The sequence below is a fragment of the Microcebus murinus genome, chromosome 12, assembly GCF_040939455.1.
Source record: "Microcebus murinus isolate Inina chromosome 12, M.murinus_Inina_mat1.0, whole genome shotgun sequence".
In the NCBI taxonomy this organism is placed as follows: Eukaryota; Metazoa; Chordata; class Mammalia; order Primates; family Cheirogaleidae; genus Microcebus; species Microcebus murinus.
Window position 1 is genome coordinate 72181742 of NC_134115.1, and position 20000 is coordinate 72201741.

The following is a 20000-nucleotide window of genomic DNA, read 5'->3' on the forward strand; positions in this document are numbered from 1 at the left end:
AGAAATTTTAAAACCATAAAGTAAATAATACTATAATTAGCCAAAGTTCTCATAAGGTGACAGAGGTAGCTGGCGAGCCCACCGAAGCTGGTTCTTGCCTGTGGTTAGCAGCCCCTCTAGTTAGCTTCTGTGTGAGGGCTTGTTTACTGAACACTTGCACCCACTCTGCAAGCCCTTGCAACTGGACTTGCTCTCTCTCCTAGTCTCCTGCTCTAACACTTGCAACTTTTCAATGGAAGTGTTTTTCAATGGAAGACATTGTTCATGCGTCACTACCAGCCACAAGAATAAACATGCTGAAGAATCAATCTAATTTAGAATTCTTTTTAATCTGGCTAGAAGTTACTGCTACAAATTACACAACTATCCCAGACACACATGTGCCTGATTTTAGAGAAGACAGGAAAAGACATCTCAGACAAATCACAAACTGTAAGAGGCATCTTGCCAAAAGTCAAATAGGTCTTTTGAAAAAGGAGAAGTCTGGACCACAGTAAACAGTGCAGGCAGCATCACGCCACCACGTTTCGCTGCTATTCTCAAAAGCTAAAGAAATATTGTAGTATCAGAAAGATACATTTACATTCAACACAGAACAAAGAAAAAAGCAGATGCTCCGGCAATGGGGCCCTGAGTCCCACTTCTGTCTCCAGGATATCTGAAAAATGTGACAAGGTACCATGTTCTTTGAAGATGGTATATTATGAAACTTCTTCTGCCTACCAGTGAGAATAATCTCTTCCAGATGTTGTTTGGCCCACAATGTGCTATTCAAAAATATGAAAGTGTTGTTTATTTTCAGAGTGCAGGAGCCAAATAAAAAAAAATCTAGTTTCCTTCGCTAACCTCTAATTAAACTGGAGATAAAAGTTAGACTTATCCATCTTGCCCAAAGTTTTGAGAGGGGTGGGAAAAAAATACCTGTTGAATGCAATCCTAGTATCTACTTCAGCATGGGAAAAATAATGAGGTGCTTAATTCCATTTCCTTTCCTGCTCCCAGTACACACCATCCTTCCTCAGAGAAATCCCTCTTGGCAATCCCTCTTTAAAACAGTAACTCTAGAGGGAAGCTGAAGAAAACTAGTATTGTGCTTGAGGATGAATTATTCCCAGCTGGGCTGAGGATATGTAAATACTCTGGTTTCCTAAAAATTCACGTACATGACTTTATCAACTCGAGGGGGCAATTTAAAAAAAGGCTGGTCTCATTCTTGAATATAATGATTCTGTGAATAACATCTCAAACTTTACTACTCTGTTGAAGAAATTAGGAGAGTGAAACAAAGGGACTTAAATGACTTTTCTCTATTCACAATGATTAATCATAAAAATAAACCCAAAAAAGGGGGACCTCTCTCTAACTTATGTGAATGATATTCTAACACTCCTGTGTTCCTGTTAGGAAAAGTCTTTAAATATAAGAGTTAGGGCATCTTTAAAAATAATTGTTGAAACTGTTTATCAAGAAAGCGGTAGAAAAAGGAAAGGAAAAGAAGCTTTTTTAAAAAAAATAAACTGTGAAGAGATAGTAAAAAACCACTAAGTAGCCACAAAGCCCCTATGCCTGAGAGGTGACCTTGAAACAGCTGTGAGGCCCCACTTCAAAGACTTCTAACAGCCTAATCGTCAGCCTAAAAGATGCTGCCTACATATCCAGAGAAACACAGAGGGAGTATTCCAAATATGTAGAGAACGATGAATGTCACACACAAAACTTCTAACTAGTGTGCAAAAGGGATTTGATGACCGCTCCAAAAAGGAGATAAGGCATTATCACATTAGGTAGGGAATTCTGGTACAAAAGGAATCAGCTAAGGAAAAAATAAATTTTGTTAACATGATATTACCTTAAAAAATCTGGGAGAAGAAACAACCAGACTCACTGGCTGTGAGTTCTGTCTGACCAAGAATTTCCCGGGGCTTGAGAAGGTAGCAGGGTGTTGTAGGACTGGGTTGGTTATTAGCGTTATTGCTATTTTAAGCCAAGTCACAGAGATAAAATGAGCAGGTGGCAAATCTACAAATATTTGGTATTCCCAGATTTCTCCATTTTACAATGCTGTAGAGTTCTGGGCCGCAAAAATCAAAACTGTGGTGTGTTCAACCCACTGCAGAGAAGTGACTCCAGTGGAAAAATTTTGGATTTTCTTTTAAAAAGCCATCTTTCCAAAGACCACCCCCCCCACCCGTTTCTCTGGGTGGTGGCTGTGGAGGCAATCAGGGTGACATGCAAGGACCTCCTCCTGCTGGGGTCTGATGGTTTCGTTATGGAGCCTGATCTCAGATCCACGTTACATGAACTCCTCTCAGCTGGAGTTCATAGCGCCACACGGATTTCTTTTGGCCCCAGGCCCACATTGCAGCTGTTTGTACTTATTCGAAGTATGGTGTATTTTGAAACAAAATGAACCAGATTTCTCCTACTGCCTATGTCAGTGCCTGGTATTGGAAAACATTAACTCTTTCACAGTCAGGCTACCCACTTTCTCATGTGCAGAAAGACATAAAGGAGACACTGACCTAGAGCTGCAAAAGGTTCTCCAAACAAGAAACCGATTTCAAAGCAAAGGGCATTTTCCATCATCTACTTAGTTTGGGGGCCACATCTATCTCCAAACAAAAATCAGCCAAGTTACAAAATGTTGTAAAAGAACTAGAGTCATGAATTAAAGTGGGCAAGGGAAATAGGTATCTCAATATTGAGTGCAAAATTTTACTCTGAGCTCTCTGGTAAAGAAGCCCCTAAGAACATGTTATTTTTGAGCAGGACTTCATCCCAGCATGTGTCCACAAGAATAAGAGAGCTGCAAAATGTATCCACCACATCATTATATGAATTGACCTGTGGAATGAAGCTATTTAGCGCTGTCCACCCAAATCGTGGATGGTGTTGCCAAAAGCAACAGCTTTAGTTTTGACAAAGTCAATGGCAAGCTCTCCTCTAAGAAAAGGACTAGCCAAGAGGTCTGAGGCTTCTTAAATTCATTTCCTGTTCATGACCATAAGAGATCATACCATAGCTCTACTGGAAAGGCAATATCTAATTCATACACAGGTTTTTTAAAGTTATTAAATTATAAATTTAAAAGAAGACAGAAGATATGGACACAGGTGGGTTTTATATCATTCAAAAATGGAATTTGATCTGCCAAAGATTTTTCCTACATACTACATTATTCTCCAGATGTCTGTATCAATCCTCTTAAGAAACATTAAAGTTTAAAATCTTTGAGATTAGCCAGTTTAGTCCAGAGACATTTTATTAAGATCAAAAGCTGTGGTGAAATCAATAAATTTTGCAAATGGTCAAAAACTGACTTCTGAATAAAGATGACATCAGCCCAAATTCCCCAATATGTCCCCACCCAATTTCCAGTTAAAATATACATGAAGACAAAAACTCCAAATGGCTCTGAAACCAAGAATAACAGCCAGCCATTTATAACAATCCGGGGAGTAACATCTATTAAGTACAGTGCAGATGGAGCTGAATTAAAAGCAATCGCTATCCAGTGAACACTTTGCTTGCTGAAAAAGAACAGCCAGGAATAAGTTAGAAGGCTCAGACATCCCTTACTCCACATCATTTTCCAAAATACAAGAATGAAAAGAGCAGCAGGGAATACCCCCATAGTGTGCAGCTCTGCTTTCTAAAACAACCCGACAGCCGTCCACTGGGTTTAGTCAGTTCAGGCTGCTATGACAAATTACCATAGACTGGGTGGCTTAAACAACAAACATTTATTTCTCACAATTCAGGAGGCTGGAAATCTGGGACCAGGATGCCAGCAAGATTAGGTTCTGGTGAGGGCCCTCTTCTGGCTTGTAAACTGCCGTCTTCTCTTTGTATCCTCACAAGTAGAAAAAGATAGAGCTCTCTAGGGTCTCTTTTATAAGGGCTCTAACCCCATTCATGAGGGCTCAGCCCTCAAGACTTAGTCGCCTCCCAAAAACCCCACCCAGAGGCTCCACCTCTTAATAACATCACCTTATAAATTAGGATTTCAACACATGAATGGGGGTGTGGGGGTTGGGGGTGCAGGGAGACACATTCAGTCCATAACACCACTATTCCATTTTCCCACCACTTTCACAAGTACTATACAAAGCTTTTTCATAAATCTGAAAGCACAATAAATGATCCACTGGTCAGTCCATGAGAGTACAGGAGAACAAAAGTCCAGTTCTAAAAGATCTGGGTACAGGAAGAATCCTAACATGAAGAATTTCCTTGTCACTAGTCAAGTCTCTTAATATTGATTTGTGATGTGGGAAACAATAGGCCCCACTTTGATTAGGTGACTTCTTTGAGGAATGGGCAAGGGTTTGCTCCTGTTTCAGCAATCCAGGGTTCAGAGCCTCTGGAAATAGTCATGGTGGATCATCCTTGTCAATGGTACTGGTTGCTCACCGCACAAGACCACCAGGCTGAGTGGCAGAGCTAGGACTGCAGTCCAGCAAGCACTGCACCACTCCCCCAGCTGTATGCCTGAGTGTGGAGCTGTGCTTCCTCAAAAGAGTAAGCCTTATGAAGCCAGGTAGGAGCTACACAGCAAGGAAATGGGGCAAGGTTGTAGGTCCAAAGTTTAGGCCTGCACCACCCAATGTGATGGCCACTTGCCTATGTGCGCAGTGCAGAATTAGAACACTTCTATCATTGCAAGAATTTCTGTTGGACAGCACTGGAATAGTATCCACAAAAATTATGAAGTAGGAGAAAGCTTTGTTACTTTTCAATTAAGTTGGAAGCATAATACCATCATTCTCTCCTGCAAAATGTAGTCCCCAGAGAGCTCTGTCATTTTGGAGTCAGAATTAAATCTAATTAGATGCATCTAGAAGGATATAAACATTAAGACAGTTATACTAAGCTCATAATTAATACTTTTGGTTCATTGTGTTTTTCTGTTTTTTTAATATGTTAAGATCAAACACATGGAAATGCTGAGCTGTTCTAAATAGTATTCCTTAAAAAGGAATACGGTTCTCAACAGAAGCATGTTCTTTAATATCAGGAATAAATCCCATTATTATTTATACTATTCAACACAGTTCTAGATAGGCTAGCTAATTCAATAATAATAAATAACCTCAAGGAGTTATGAAAGGATAGTTTTGAAAGGAAAAGTCAAAACTGTCTTTATTTGCAATCAAAATGATTACATATATTCAAAGTCCAAGGAAGTCTATACACATCCCTGATCTTAAATTTCAAATGGAAATGCTAAGGACCAAAAGAGTCAAGATAAGAGAACAGAAGGTGAGGCCTTGACCTATCAGATAGCAAGACTTATACAAAAAGCCTTGGAATAAAGGTGATGTGACACTTGTTCAGCACTAGACACACAGAGATACATAGAATCTTACATACGTGACAGGCATAACATTATAGTGGGGACATAAAGGAACCAGACTAAAATGGTTCTGAGGCAAAAGGAAAAATGCACCTAATCAAACTCTGACTCCACATCATAGACAGAAATAACATCCAGATAGATTATAGAGCTGAACATGATTTGACTATCCTAGGAAAACTCCAATGTCTTGCTGGTCTCTATTTCTTTTTAGCCTGATTTCCAAACCCTTCCATTGTCACTCTGTGCTAACAATCCCATGTAGGGAAAGTTGCATATATTTCCTGAAATGATACAGGAACAAGTTAAAAAGTTGACCATGCTTGAAGATTTCTTTTACACCTAAAACTAACTACTGGCTTCCTTCCAAAGAAAGTCATGCCAAGTCCTGATTCAGCAGATAAACAAAAAAAAACCCCACCTCATTTAGAATTCTGTTTTATCATGTCATTATAGAGGCTAAATTTTTAAAAAAAATTCTGTTTATATATATATATATATAAACATATATATATATATATAACAACTATGTATATATATATATATATATATATATATATATATATATATAGTTTCTCAAAGAATATATGAAACACTGCCTAATACCCAGGATAGAAACTTCCAGGATGACTAATAAATACCCTGGATAGAAACTTCCACATAAAAACTCATAAATGTAGCCATCAAATGCAGAATAAGATTTAGCCTTTAATATATGCCACATTTGTTTGGAAATTAAATATTTTACATGGGAATAATAGTGTTTGTTAAAAGTTCTGTCTTGGGACTTCCTTTCTCCTAGATTTATAGCTCTTTTTACTTTACATGCCACATTTCAGCTGATTAACAACAACTACTGCAGGAATATTCAATTCCAGAGGCAATTTTAGTGTGGTCATTGATAAAATACAAACTACCATAATAGTTTAATTTTAAAAAGGGAATAGAGTTCTAATTACATATTCATCTATTACACTTTCCTTACAAAATTCCCTTGAGAACTCAGTTTTCAAACTTCTAAATCACATCAGTCTATACACTAAATAGTAAATCAGTTATTATATATATATATATATATATATATGCATTGTCACTATCTTGAGATAAAATAAGCATTTAATTTTATCAGATAATACTCATATACATTTGGGGTGCCAAAGCTAATCACACAAAACTAGAAGTATGAACCAATGTTTCTGAGAACATAGTTCTGAGAAGAACTTTAAAAATGAGAAAAGTGCACAGTGGCCCATGCCTGTAATTCCAGCACTTTGGGAGACTGAGGCAGGAGGATCACTTAAAAACAGGGGTTCAAGGCTACAGTGAGATGTGATCATGCCACTGTACTCCAGCCTGAAGAATAGAGCAAGACTCTGTCTCTTAAGATACAAATGGGAAAAGTGTCACTTAATGAAAACTAACATTATGGGGGACGGTGAGGATGAACTTACTGCAATAGCCATTGTTTTTTTTTAAAGCTGGATAGGTGGATAGTCCCTTATTTCTTATCAAAATTAAAATAAACCATGGGACCTAAAACCATAAATAGAAACAGGATTTCTTCTGCTAAGGCTAATAGAACAAAGCAATTAAAACTGTCAGGAAAAGAGGAATAATACAAGGGCTGGGGTCTAGAAAGCTGTGTCCATCTGAAGTCACTCACTGTGGGTGCATGACTTCTCTCTAAAAATATGAAGTGTTGGTTACAGGAAACCTAATTTACATGCCCAGATGAGAAACTCTGGGAATCCAGGCAGGTCAACTGGAGCCCAAAAAGAATGGGAATCCCTGGGTCCTACAGAATCACTAGTAGAATATTTAAACCATAGAGATTCAATCTCAAACAGAGAAGGACAGATTATGGCTGCCCCAATTCCTGGAGTTCAGTAGGCAAGCCAGAACACTCCAAGGTAAGACTGAGTCAACAGTGGCATACACACATAATCAAGTAAAGGCTGCCAAGAGTGAGAGCAGACCAGCAGGGTGGCAAACAAATCATCCTAGAAGCCACCCTCTAGGGACACCTACTGTAATTTGCTTAATAGAATGAATGACAAACCAAAACAGAAAGGGCTATCTTTGGTGCTAAAAGAGGTATAAATACACAGGCATCTCTGAGGACTGCCTTCTTGAGTTTCCTACTTGGAAGAAAAATCTCCTTCTCTTTGGGGGAGGGAGGATGAGTAAGGTGAACTACTATTTGGAGTTCAGAGACTAAAAAGTGGTGGCAGTAATCACAGAAAGGGCAGAGTCCCCCAAATGCCAGTGCAATGTGGCCAGGTCAGGAGCATCATCCTTCCCAAGAACACCAGCCCACAGAGCTGGAGCGTAAAAACAAAACCAGTTTCTGTGGGAGTGAAGGGCAGATGTTAGAGCCACGTATCTTAGGAATTATCCACCAAAACCTTTCACTGTATCTTAGATTTATGTGGCTCATGCAGTCAAGAATATAACAGAAATAATAATTAGGCTAAGTGGTAATAGTTCAAAAATAACTGAATTTATTTATATATGTCTTCGACCATTGTTCCAACTGATGTGTAATATCCATACACTGTTAGTAGTATCTAAGTCACATTAACTACTTTAATAAAGTTTTATCCCAACAATTCAGACTTAAGGGAAAACTAAATTCCATGAAGGGCTCTATCATTCACCCAACAGACAACTGTTGTAGTTATTTGTCCCCATAAACTGTTTTATAAGAGGCAGGCTCTCACCCTGTTGCCCAGGCTGCAGTGCAGTGGTGCAATCACAGTTCACTGCAGACTGCAACGCCTGGGCTCAGGTGATCCTGCTGCCTCTGCTTCCCAAAGTGCTGGGACTACAGGCATGAGCCCCTATTCCTGGCTCCCCATAAACATTTGTGAAATGCTTATCTTGAAAACTTGGATCTTCCAATGATAGTCACAGTCACCAATTTTGGCCAACACTAACTTTGCAAGACATTTTTCCCATTCATCCTACTCCTCAATTGGCCATGCCTACTTTTTTTTTTTTTTTTGAGACAGAGTCTCGCTTTGTTGCCCAGGCTAGAGTGAGTGTCGTGGCGTCAGCCTAGCTCACAGCAACCTCAAACTCCTGGGCTCAAGCAATCCTGCTGCCTCAGCCTCCCGAGTAGCTGGGACTACAGGCATGCGCCACCATGCCCGGCTAATTTTTTCTATATATATTAGTTGGCCAATTAATTTCTTTCTATTTATAGTAGAGACGGGGTCTCGCTCTTGCTCAGGGTGGTTTCGAACTCCTGACCTTGAGCAATCTGCCCGCCTCGGCCTCCCAGAGTGCTAGGATTACAGGAGTGAGCCACCACGCCCGGCCTATGCCTACTTTTGAACTATAATTTACTTCATCCAATTATTCTCTCTTCCATAGCTTCAGCTTTGTTTTCTCCTTAGGTCCCAGACCTCAGAATATAAACATACTTAAATGCCTATTTTTAAAAAAAGAAATCCTCCCTTGACCCCAACTTCTTCTTTCTCTTCTTCCTCTCCCTAGCTCCTCCCCCACCCTCTTTTCAAGGCCAAGAGTAGTGGAGAAACTGTGCTTACTGCTTTTGCATTCTCTGTCCTTATGTTACTTGACCCTTTGGTGGCATTTTGCATCATTAATCACTCTCTTTTCACCCTACTCATGACACCATGTTCCCCTGATTCTTCCTCTGATAGCTCTTTCTCAAGCATCTTTGCTTGAGATGCAAAGTTCCCTCCTTCCTCTAAGGATCAGGAAATGTTGGTTTACCCTCAAGTTCTTTAAAAAGCCCTTCCTATTCTACATCTGCTCATCTTATCTATACCGACGTATTCAACAGACACTCACGGGATGGTGATTCCTACACACACATCCCCATTCCAGAACATACTCCGCTACTCCGACTGACCTGTGTATCACTTAAGCACCTCAAATTTAAAGACAGCCCAAATCCAACTTATTATTTTTCTACCCTGAAGAGTGTCACTAAATCCTGCTGACTACACTTTTCACTAGATTCAAATCCATTCTCTCTCCTCCAGCCCCAACTGTCACTTGAGTAGGTCAGGTCACCTCCCCTGGACAATTGCAAGGGTCTCATCTCATTTCGCTTCTCTGTCCCTCTCCAATTTAACCTCCCATGATAATCCAACATAACACTGTCAAAATCCTTTCCATTGTTAAGAGTTGGGGGCAGGGGGAGATGAGGCAAACTTCAGATTCCTTTGCACATTCCACAAGACCTCCCCCGACCGGACCTCTGCCTCCTCCACTACCAAGTCTTCCATCATTTACCAACAAAACTACTTGGAGTTCCTAGAAAACACATCATTTCATGCCTTTCATTTTCGATTTTCACTGACTGAAATGACCTCTTCTACTTCCTATCCATAAGGCCATGGAAGTTCTTTTTATCTCTCAATCTTCCAACGTCTGGCTGAAGTCTCAGCAGCCTCCTTCTTAGTCACCACCACACGTACACATCGCCATCAGCAGTGCACTGGTCGTGTCCGCCTCTATGCCATCACCCTCTGCACCTTGCACGTAAGTGATAACATTCATCACACTAAACTCCACTTACTAGGCAACTACTGGACTTTGAGCTTCTTGAGGATAAAGCTAGTACCATAATTATCCTTTTATCCTAATGTTCAGTGTGCCTGGCATATAGTGCTTGATAAAGGCTTGTTGAATAACAAAAAAAAAAACTAATGCATAAAAGCATCAGGCCACTAGAAATGAAAAATGAACTAGAGAATTGATTTACTCAAAAGCATAAGTATTTAAACACAACCATTTCCTGACCATTGCATCTCCTTCATGCAGTCATGCAGGCAAAAGGCTGTACACCACATAAGACACGAAGTGCTAGTAATAGTCTTCCCAGCTTTCTCAAGTCACTGCAAACTCTGACAGTACAAAAGCCATCCTAGATCCTAGTCAATCCCGCACATTCCATTCCCAATGGCCTTTAGGAAGAAAAAGAAACACAGCTGGTGGGAAGATGAGCTGCTAATGGTTAGCATTATAGTCAGCCTTCTTCCTTAGCACATCCTTTAATTCATTCCTTCTCCCTTAACACACTCACCTGCCTTGTACATCGTGAATCTGCAGTTCACCATTGCCTGTACAAACATCTACGTTACCAATTCCATGCCACAGAAATTCCATTTGCAAAAGTTACAGCCTCAAAACAAAATAATTCTCAAATAATTTGGCTTTATCCAAATCATACCAAATAGGTACATAGGCGAGCCAACTCAAATACATTCATAGTGGTATGAGGTGTGAGATAAATCTTCACAGCACATAAACTGATTTTATTTTCTATGCATTGGAATATGGAAAACAAATCCTTAAGAGATTTAAAAAAAAAATAGAACATTTATATAATCCTAGAGTGAGAGGATATTTAGCATAAAGCCAAAGCAAAAATAATAAAAGATTGATGAAAGGACTATATAAACCTTTAAAGTTTCACATTTTAAAAAATGCACAACTGGAAAAATACTTTACATCACATGATAAACTGTTAATATTTTAAAAGTTTTAAAAACAAGAATAATATGTATTAACACCGTGGAATATTATACAGCCATAAAAAAGAATAACATCCTGCCATTTGCAACAACGTAGTTGAAACTGGAGAACATTATCTTAAGTGAAACAAGCCAAGCACAGAAAGACAAATCTCACATGTTCTCACTCTTATGTGAGAGCTAAATGTTAAAAACAATTGATCTCATAGAGACAGAGAAAAGATAATAATGTTAGCAGAGGCTGGGAAGGGTAGCAGGGATGGGGACAAAGTGGATATGGTTAATGAGTACAGAAATATAGTTAGATACAATGAACAATATTTCATAGCACAACCAAGTGACTATAATCAACAATAAGTTAGGGCCGTGGTCCCCAACCCCCAGGCTGCAGTCCAGTACCAGTCATGGCCTGTTAGGAGCCGGCTGTGCATCACCGCCTGAGCTCCCCCCCCACCGTCTATGGAAAAATTGTCTTCCATGAAGGAGGTGAGCAGCTGACAAGCCCGTGAAGCTTCATCTGCACTTACAGCCACTCCCCATCGCTTACATCGCCACCTGAGCTCCACCTTCCCCTTTCCCAAGACCTGGAAAATTGTCTTCCATGAAATTGGTCCCTGGAGTCAAAAAGGTTGGAAACCACTGACTTAGGGTATACTTTAAATAACTGAAAGAGTGGAATTGGAATGTTCCCAACATAAAGAAATGACAAATGCCTGAGGTGATGGATACCCCAACTACTTTGATTTCATTAATTCACATTGTTTATATGCCTGTTTCGAAACATCACATGTACTCTGTAAATATATACAACTATTACGTACCCATAATAATTAAAAATAAACTTTTTTAAAAAGAATTATATGTATTAAATATATAGTTTAAACAAATAAAAATAAACTTAAAAATAAGTATCGTAATAGAAAAATGATAAGCATGAACAGGAAAATCATAAGAGAAATATAAATGGTCAATGAACATTAAAAAAATCATGCTTAACTTCTCAAATGATTAAAGAAATCTAAAATTTAAAAATAAAATGCCATTTCCCTTAACATATTGGTAATTTTTTAAAATTTACAATACTCAGCACTAATGGAGTTGTTACACTTTTAAGCACTGTGATCATGAATTTCAATATGCAACAATCATTCTGTCCCTTCAGGATGACTGGCAATATGTATCAAAACCTAGATAAACATAGCCTTTGACCTAGCAATTCTGCCTCAAGATATTTATTGTGGGGAAATAATTAGCAATCTATGCCGCATATCTATATGAGCACATCCATTATAAAACTCTTTCGAACAGTGAAATTGAAAGCAACCTTAAAGTTTCAAGGAAGGGGATTATTTAAGTAAATGATAATATATTTTAAGGATAAAATGTGTCCTGCTATTTAAAAAGTCACACTGTAGACTTCTTTTCCAGGAATATAAGGGCCAAATATGCTGAACTCTTCCAGCACAAAAACATCTCAAACTGCTGAGTGTGCATATGCATACACCCCCCCCCCTACCTTTGTAAGTGCTTAGCCAAGTTGGCAAAAGTAATGAATCTCCCAAGCAGCAAAAATATATCAAGAAATCAACCGAGGTTTGAAAAAAAAACAAACAAAAACAAAAAAACACTGAGTTTGGCAGCTGGTTATAGCCCAACCCCAGGTGGCTTTGAGTTTTGACTCTTAAAGGCAGAAATCAAGTAGACAATGGAAGTCAGATCAAAGCCCTGTGCAAAAAGCTGGGACATTCTACCCTCAACAGACAAACTAAGGGGAAAAAATACTGACACATGTCACACAGGAAAGAGTAAGAAAACCTGAAGGTCTCATACCTGGATATAAGTAAGAAAAAATCTCCCTGAGAATTTATATCCAGACATTTGGCCAGGCCGGGCACAGCAGTTCACACCTGTAATCTCAGCACTTTGGGAGGCCAAGGCAGGAAGACGGCTTGAGCCAAGGAGTTCAAAGCTGAAGTGAGCCATGATCATATCACTGCATTCATTCACCCTGGGCAACACAGTGAGACCCCATCTCTAAAAATTAAAAAATTAAAAAAATAAAAATGAATTGGGGACCCGAACTCATATTATTTGTGTGGCCACACAAAAAAACTCAAGCTGAATATTTAAACTGATATGAATAAGGGTTGATGATGACTTTAAGGCCTCAAATAGAAGAAAATACAAGTTCTTTCTGAACAGATTCTCCTTAAGCTCTTAAAAGAATTCCCAGAAACATGAGCTCACAAAGGGGGGATCACAAAACAAATGCAGAAGCAAGTCAACATATATGAGTCATCAAAAACAACAAATAGCAGAATGAGACCTAAAAGTCTACAGATACTGGAATTATCAGATACAGACTATAATAGTGTTTAATATGTTTTAAAATAAAAGAGGACATATTGAAACGATGGTAAAAAGCACACAAATTTTAAAAAGATTGAGTTCCTAGAAATAAAAAGCATGTATTTCAAATTAGAAACTCAGTAGTTAAGTAACACAGCTGATTAAGTGCAGCTGAAGAGAGAATTAGTAAACTGGACCATTGCTATAAAGAAATTACACACAATGTAGGACAGAGATGCAGAAAAGAAATTTGAAATTGAGGTTCCAAGGCAGGAAGGATAGTGGAAAGGTCTCAAATACCTAAGGGAATGATATCCAGAACCAGAGATCCAACAAGAGTAAAACATTACTCAAAGAAATAATATGCAAAAATGTCCCAGAATTGGTGGTAGATATGAATCCTCAGATTCCGGAAGTAGCAAGATTCAAAAACAAAAAATCCACAACAAAACAAATTTCATAGAGCAATTATTGACACTAAAAATGTTAGAGATATTCCTAAGTGTAAAAAAAAAAAACCCACAAAGCCATATATACTTATGTCATTTTTAATTTTTAAAAAGTATGGGTTTATAGACATAAGTGTACATCTTTGGAAAAACTGGTAAAAATGGTTAGCTTACTTTTGAGTAAAAATATTTCAGTCCATTTTTTACTTATGCTTTTTATGTTTTCCAGGGGTTCCAAATTATATATGAAGCATTTTTATAGTAAAAAGTTACTTAAAAATCAATAGAAAATAATACTGAGCAGACATATGTATTAACATTTGAGTATATGAAGGGACATACCAAAATGTTAACAGCTAATATTTCCAGTTTGTGAGAATTTGGGTGATTTTTACCTATAGCTTCTAATCAATGATCAAACAAATTATATACAAAAATACAAAGGGGAAGAAGATTTGGTACTTAAAAACATTAATAGAAGTTTTATTATGGATATTAAGTTATATGATTTATAATTTTTATATTTTACAAATTTTCATTTACTATTTATATAGTTTAAATTTTACACATTTCTGTCATTTCACAATTAGGAGAAAAATATGTTTATACATATGCACGTGGATTCATAGATAGGTCAGCTGGCCTTAGAACTGTGGGTAAAACTTTGTACAAGAAACCCTCATTTTAGGGGGGGCGGAGCAAGATGGCGGACGAATAACACCGCCAGACAGAGGGTCTCTGCAGAAAAGACCGATTCTAGCAGAAACTAGAGAAAAGAAGCAAGAAGACGAGCATACAGCGGACAAGGGCCGGAAGGAGGGGTACCTGAGACCCCGGGAGACTCCACGGGAGGAGGCTGCGGAGGAGAACTGGAGGCTGAGACCACCGGAGCAGCCCGGAGACCAGCGGCAAGGGTAGGTGGATTTGCTATTTCCCCTCCCCTGCATTCGGGACTGCTGGTGGGCTCCCCAGCGGGTGGAGAGACCTGCGGACATCAGCCCAGAGACTGCCGCCGCCTGCCAACGGTGAGCCTGTAACAGACGTGGCACCAGGTTCCCAACTTCCTCCGGGCACCTCCGAGTGCACGGAGAGCCGCGCGGCAGGCGCCATATTGCCTCCTCCCCGCCCTCCGCCGACCCTACCCGCGGCTGCCCAGAGAGACAATACAGCCACCAGCCGGAGGCACCTCCAGGGAACGGGACCTTCCCGTTTGGGACCCCGCCCGCCCTCCCAGGTGCTGCTGGCACCTTGTTCCCAGGAAAACGGTGCCGACTCAGAGGCTGAGAGACATAGACCCAGCTTGGGCTCCCTGTGGGTGAATTAGGACCGGAAACCCTCTCCCTGGTGGGAATACAGTTTGAACTCTGGGACCCAGAGGTCGGACCTGCAGACCAGATCCCCTGCACCGAGGGCTAGCATTGCCCGGGGCACAGGATTATACGTGAACAGCCTACTGAGGTCTGTGGGCCTCCAGGGGCAGATCGGTGTCCTAGAGGTCTGTGTGCCTCCAGGGGCGGATCGGGCGGAACGTCCCAGGAGGAGGCCGTGCGCCCAACCCAGGTGGCGTTCCTGTGCAGGGAACCTCCCCGCCGGCATCACAGTCCGGGGAGGCCTGGTGGCTTGTGGTCTGGCCTGCTGGCAGAGGCTCAGGAGTAGCTGCGGAGTTGGGGAGGGTGGAAAGAAGCGAGGCCTGCTGCAGACTGTGGGTCTCAGACAGCCCCACCCCCACACCCAGACTTTCTGGCTGAGCGGGACCATCCCAGCCCCGCCCTGACAGCAGAGAACAGAACTTTGACCCCTGCTAACGGCCTGAGGGCAGGCTTACCCAACCCAGCTCCGCCCAGAACGAGAGCTGATAACAGGACTCAAAATCAACACCATAGCCTGTTCCTCCAAGCAAACGCCACCTACTGACAGGGACAGCATCTTGCACAGCCTTTCCACAGCACCCACTGACTCAATATACAGGGAGTGGTCCAATTTCACCCACAGGCACCACCTAACGCCTCAGAAACTAAACAAGGTGTGTGAATACCCAAACAATAACCTAAGGAAAGAAACAACAACTGATCGACATGGGAAGAAATCAGCGAAAGAACTCAGGAAATATGAAGAACCAAACGGAAAACACACCCCCAAGGAGGAGCACCAGCCCCCTAGAAACGGACACCGACCAAAATCAGGCAACCAATATGACAGAAAAGGAATTTCGTATGTGGATCATAAGAACACTCACCCAGCTGCAACAACAACTCAATAACCAACACCAAGAAAACACAAAAAACCTCCAAGAAATGGAACAAAGGTTCAACAAAGAGATTGACACAGTGAAGAAAACTTTAACCGAAGTCCTGGAGATGAAGAATCAACTCAGAGAACTACAAAATACTGTGGAAAGTCTCAAGAACAGGGTGGATCAAGCAGAAGAAAGAATCTCAGAGCTTGAAGATAACACCTTCCAATTAAATAAATCAGTCACAGAAATACAGCAGAGAAACAAGAGAAAAGATCAAAGTCTACAAGAGCTGTGGGATTATGTGAAAAAACCTAACGTGAGGGTCATAGGTTTAGCCGAAGGGGAGGAAGACAGCACTCAAGGGCTAGACAAGCTTTTTGAAGATATAATAGAGGAAAATTTCCCAGGTCTTGCTCAAAATCTCGATATACAAGTTCAAGAAGCCCAGAGGACCCCTGGGAGATTCAATGCAAACAGGAAGACGTCACGTCATGCAGTCATCAGACTGACCAAAGTATCAACTAAAGAGACCCTTCTAAGAGCTGTAAGACAAAAGAAGCAAGTGACATACAAGGGAAAGCCAATTCGAATAACATCAGACTTCTCTAATGAGACTTTACAAGCAAGGAGAGACTGGGGCCCCATTCTCACTCTTTTGAAACAAAACAATGCCCAGCCTAGAATATTATTCCCTGCAAAACTAAGCTTCATATATGAAGGAGAAATAAAAACATTCGCAGACAAGCAAAGGCTCAGAGAATTCACCAAGACAAGACCAGCCCTACAAGAAGTACTTAAAACAGCGTTATGCACGGAACATCATAATAATAATCCACGGATATAAAAACAACCAAAACCCAAAGATATTAAAGGCCAGATATTACAATGGCTCAAGACACAAATCATAGCAACAACATCCAACCCAACAGAATGATCAGTAATCTACCTTACCTATCAGTTCTCTCAATAAATGTGAATGGCTTAAACTCTCCACTCAAGAGACATAGGCTGGCTGAATGGATAAGAAAATACAGGCCAAGTATATGCTGTCTTCAGGAAACACATTTAACCTGCAAGGATGCACATAGACTAAAAATAAAAGGGTGGAGATCAATATTCCAAGCAAACAGAAGCCAAAAGAAGGCTGGTGTGGCAGTTCTAATTTCAGACGATTTAGTTTTTAAACCAACAAAAGTAGTAAAAGACAAAGAGGGTCATTATATAATGGTGAAGGGCACAGTCCAACAAGAAGAGATAACAATTTTAAATATATATGCACCCAACTTAGGTGCACCCAGATTCATAAAGCAAACCTTACTGGAGCTAAGCAAATGGATTAATAGCAACTCCATAATCGCCGGGGATTTCAACACCCCACTGACGGCACGAGACAGATCCTCCAAACAGAAAATTAATAAAGAAATAATGGACTTAAACAAAACTCTAGAACAATTGGGTCTGACAGACATCTACAGAACATTCTACCCAAAATCCACTGAATATACGTTCTTCTCATCAGCTCACGGGACATTCTCTAAGATTGACCATATCCTAGGACACAAAGAAAATCTCAAGAAATTTAAAAAAATAGAAATCATACCATGTACCTTCTCAGATCACAGTGGAATAAAACTAGAAATCAACCCTTATAGAAACTCACATTTCTACACAAAAACGTGGAAATTAAACAACCTCCTACTAAATGATTACTTCGTAAATGAAGAAATCAAGACGGAAATAAAAAACTTCTATGAAGAAAACGACAATGGAGAGACAAGTTATCAACTCCTCTGGGACACAGCTAAAGCAGTTCTGAGAGGAAAGTTTATCTCCATAAATGCCTATAACCAAAAGGCAAGAAGATCACAAATAGACAATCTAATGAAACGACTCAAAGAGCTGGAAAAAGAAGAACAGACCAACCCCAAACCCAGCAGAAGAAGTGAAATCAACAAGATCAAATCAGAACTAAACGAAATTGAAAACAAGAAAGCTATTCAGGAGATTAATAAAACAAAAAGTTGGTTCTTTGAAAAAATAAACAAGATTGACACGCCGTTGGCTAAGCTAACGAAAAGCAGAAAAGAGAAATCTCTAATAAGCTCCATCAGGAATAAAAAAGGAGATATCACAACTGATCCCAAAGAGATACAAGATACAATTTATGAATACTACAAAAATCTTTATGCACACAAACTGGAAAATGTGGAGGAAATGGACAAATTTCTAGAAACACACAGCCTCCCTAGGCTCAACCAGGAAGAAATAGATTCCCTGAACAGACCAATCTCAACAGCTGAAATAGAAACAGCAATTAAAAATCTCCCTAAAAAGAAAAGTCCCGGTCCAGATGGCTTCACACCTGAATTTTACCATACTTACAAAGAAGAACTAGTACCTATCTTGCAGAAACTATTCCACAACATCGAGAAGAACGGAAACCTCCCCGACACCTTTTATGAAGCGAATATTACCCTGATACCAAAACCAGGAAAGGATGCAACAAAAAAAGAAAACTACAGACCAATATCCCTAATGAATATAGATGCAAAAATTTTCAACAAAATCTTAGCTAACCGAATACAGACACTTATCAAAAAAATAATCCACCACGACCAAGTGGGCTTCATCCCAGGGATGCAGGGATGGTTCAACATACGTAAATCTATAAATGCAATTCACCACATAAACAGAAGCAAAAATAAAGATCACATGATCCTTTCAATAGATGCAGAAAAAGCTTTTGACAAAATTCAACACCCTTTCATGATACGAACACTTAAGAAAATAGGCATAGAAGGGACATACCTAAAAATGATACAAGCCATATATGACAGACCCATAGCCAACATCATACTGAATGGGGAAAGATTGAAATCATTCCCACTTAGAACTGGAACCAGACAAGGCTGCCCACTATCTCCACTTCTGTTCAACATAGTGCTGGAAGTCTTGGCTACAGCAATCAGACAAGAAAATGGAATCAAAGGTATCCAAATAGGGGCAGAAGAGATCAAACTTTCACTGTTTGCTGATGATATGATATTGTATCTAGAAAACCCCAAGGATTCAACCAAGAAACTCCTGGAACTGATCAATGAATTTAGTAAAGTCTCAGGATACAAAATTAATACACAGAAATCAGAGGCATTCATATACGCCAACAACAATCTAATTGAGAACCAAATCAAAGACTCAATTCCCTTCACAATAGCAACAAAGAAATTAAAGTACCTAGGAATATATTTAACCAAAGAGGTAAAAGACCTCTACAGGGAGAACTATGAAACACTGCGGAAGGAAATAGCAGAGGATGTAAACAGATGGAAATCCATACCATGCTCGTGGATTGGCAGACTCAATATCATCAAAATGTCTATACTACCCAAACTGATCTACAGATTCAATGCAATACCTATTAAAATCCCATCAGCATTCTTCACAGATATAGAAAAAATAATTTTACGCTTCGTATGGAACCAAAGAAGACCCCGAATATCAAGAGCAATTCTAGGCAACAAAAACAAAATGGGAGGCATTAATATGCCAGATATCAAACTATACTACAAAGCTGTAGTAATTAAAACAATATGGTATTGGCACAAAAACAGGAATATTGACCAGTGGAACAGATGTGAGAATCCTGATATAAAACCATCCTCATATAGCCATCTCATCTTTGACAAAGCAGACAAAAACATACGCTGGGGAAAAGAATCCCTCTTCAATAAATGGTGCTGGGAAAACTGGATAGCCACCTGTAGAAGGCTAAAACAGGACCCACACCTTTCACCTCTCACAAAAACCAACTCACGCTGGATAACAGACTTAAACCTAAGATATGAAACTATTAGAACTCTAGAGGAAAAAGTTGGAAACACTCTCCTAGACATCGGCCTGGGCAAAGAGTTTATGAAGAAGTCCCCAAAGGCGATCACAGCAGCAACAAAGATAAATAAATGGGACATGATCAAACTACAAAGCTTCTGCACAGCCAAAGAAATAGTCATGAAAGTAAACAGACAGCCTACAGAATGGGAGAAAATTTTTGCATCCTATGCATCCGATAAGGGACTGATAACTAGAATATACTTAGAACT

General features: G+C 39.8%; 1 protein-coding gene across 6 annotated transcripts in view; it reads right to left on the bottom strand.

The window, feature by feature from the left end:
* LPAR1 (lysophosphatidic acid receptor 1) overlaps positions 1–20000 on the bottom strand; it is a 140837-nt gene that overhangs the window by 92952 nt on the left and 27885 nt on the right. Inside the window, exon 2 of one of the 6 annotated variants that reach the window (XM_076008916.1) lies at positions 12697–12900. The exons of the other annotated variants lie outside the window; for them this stretch is intronic. The gene's annotated coding sequence lies outside the window, so the exon portion shown is untranslated. The remainder of the gene's footprint in view (positions 1–12696; positions 12901–20000) is intronic. 6 annotated transcript variants of the gene reach the window in all.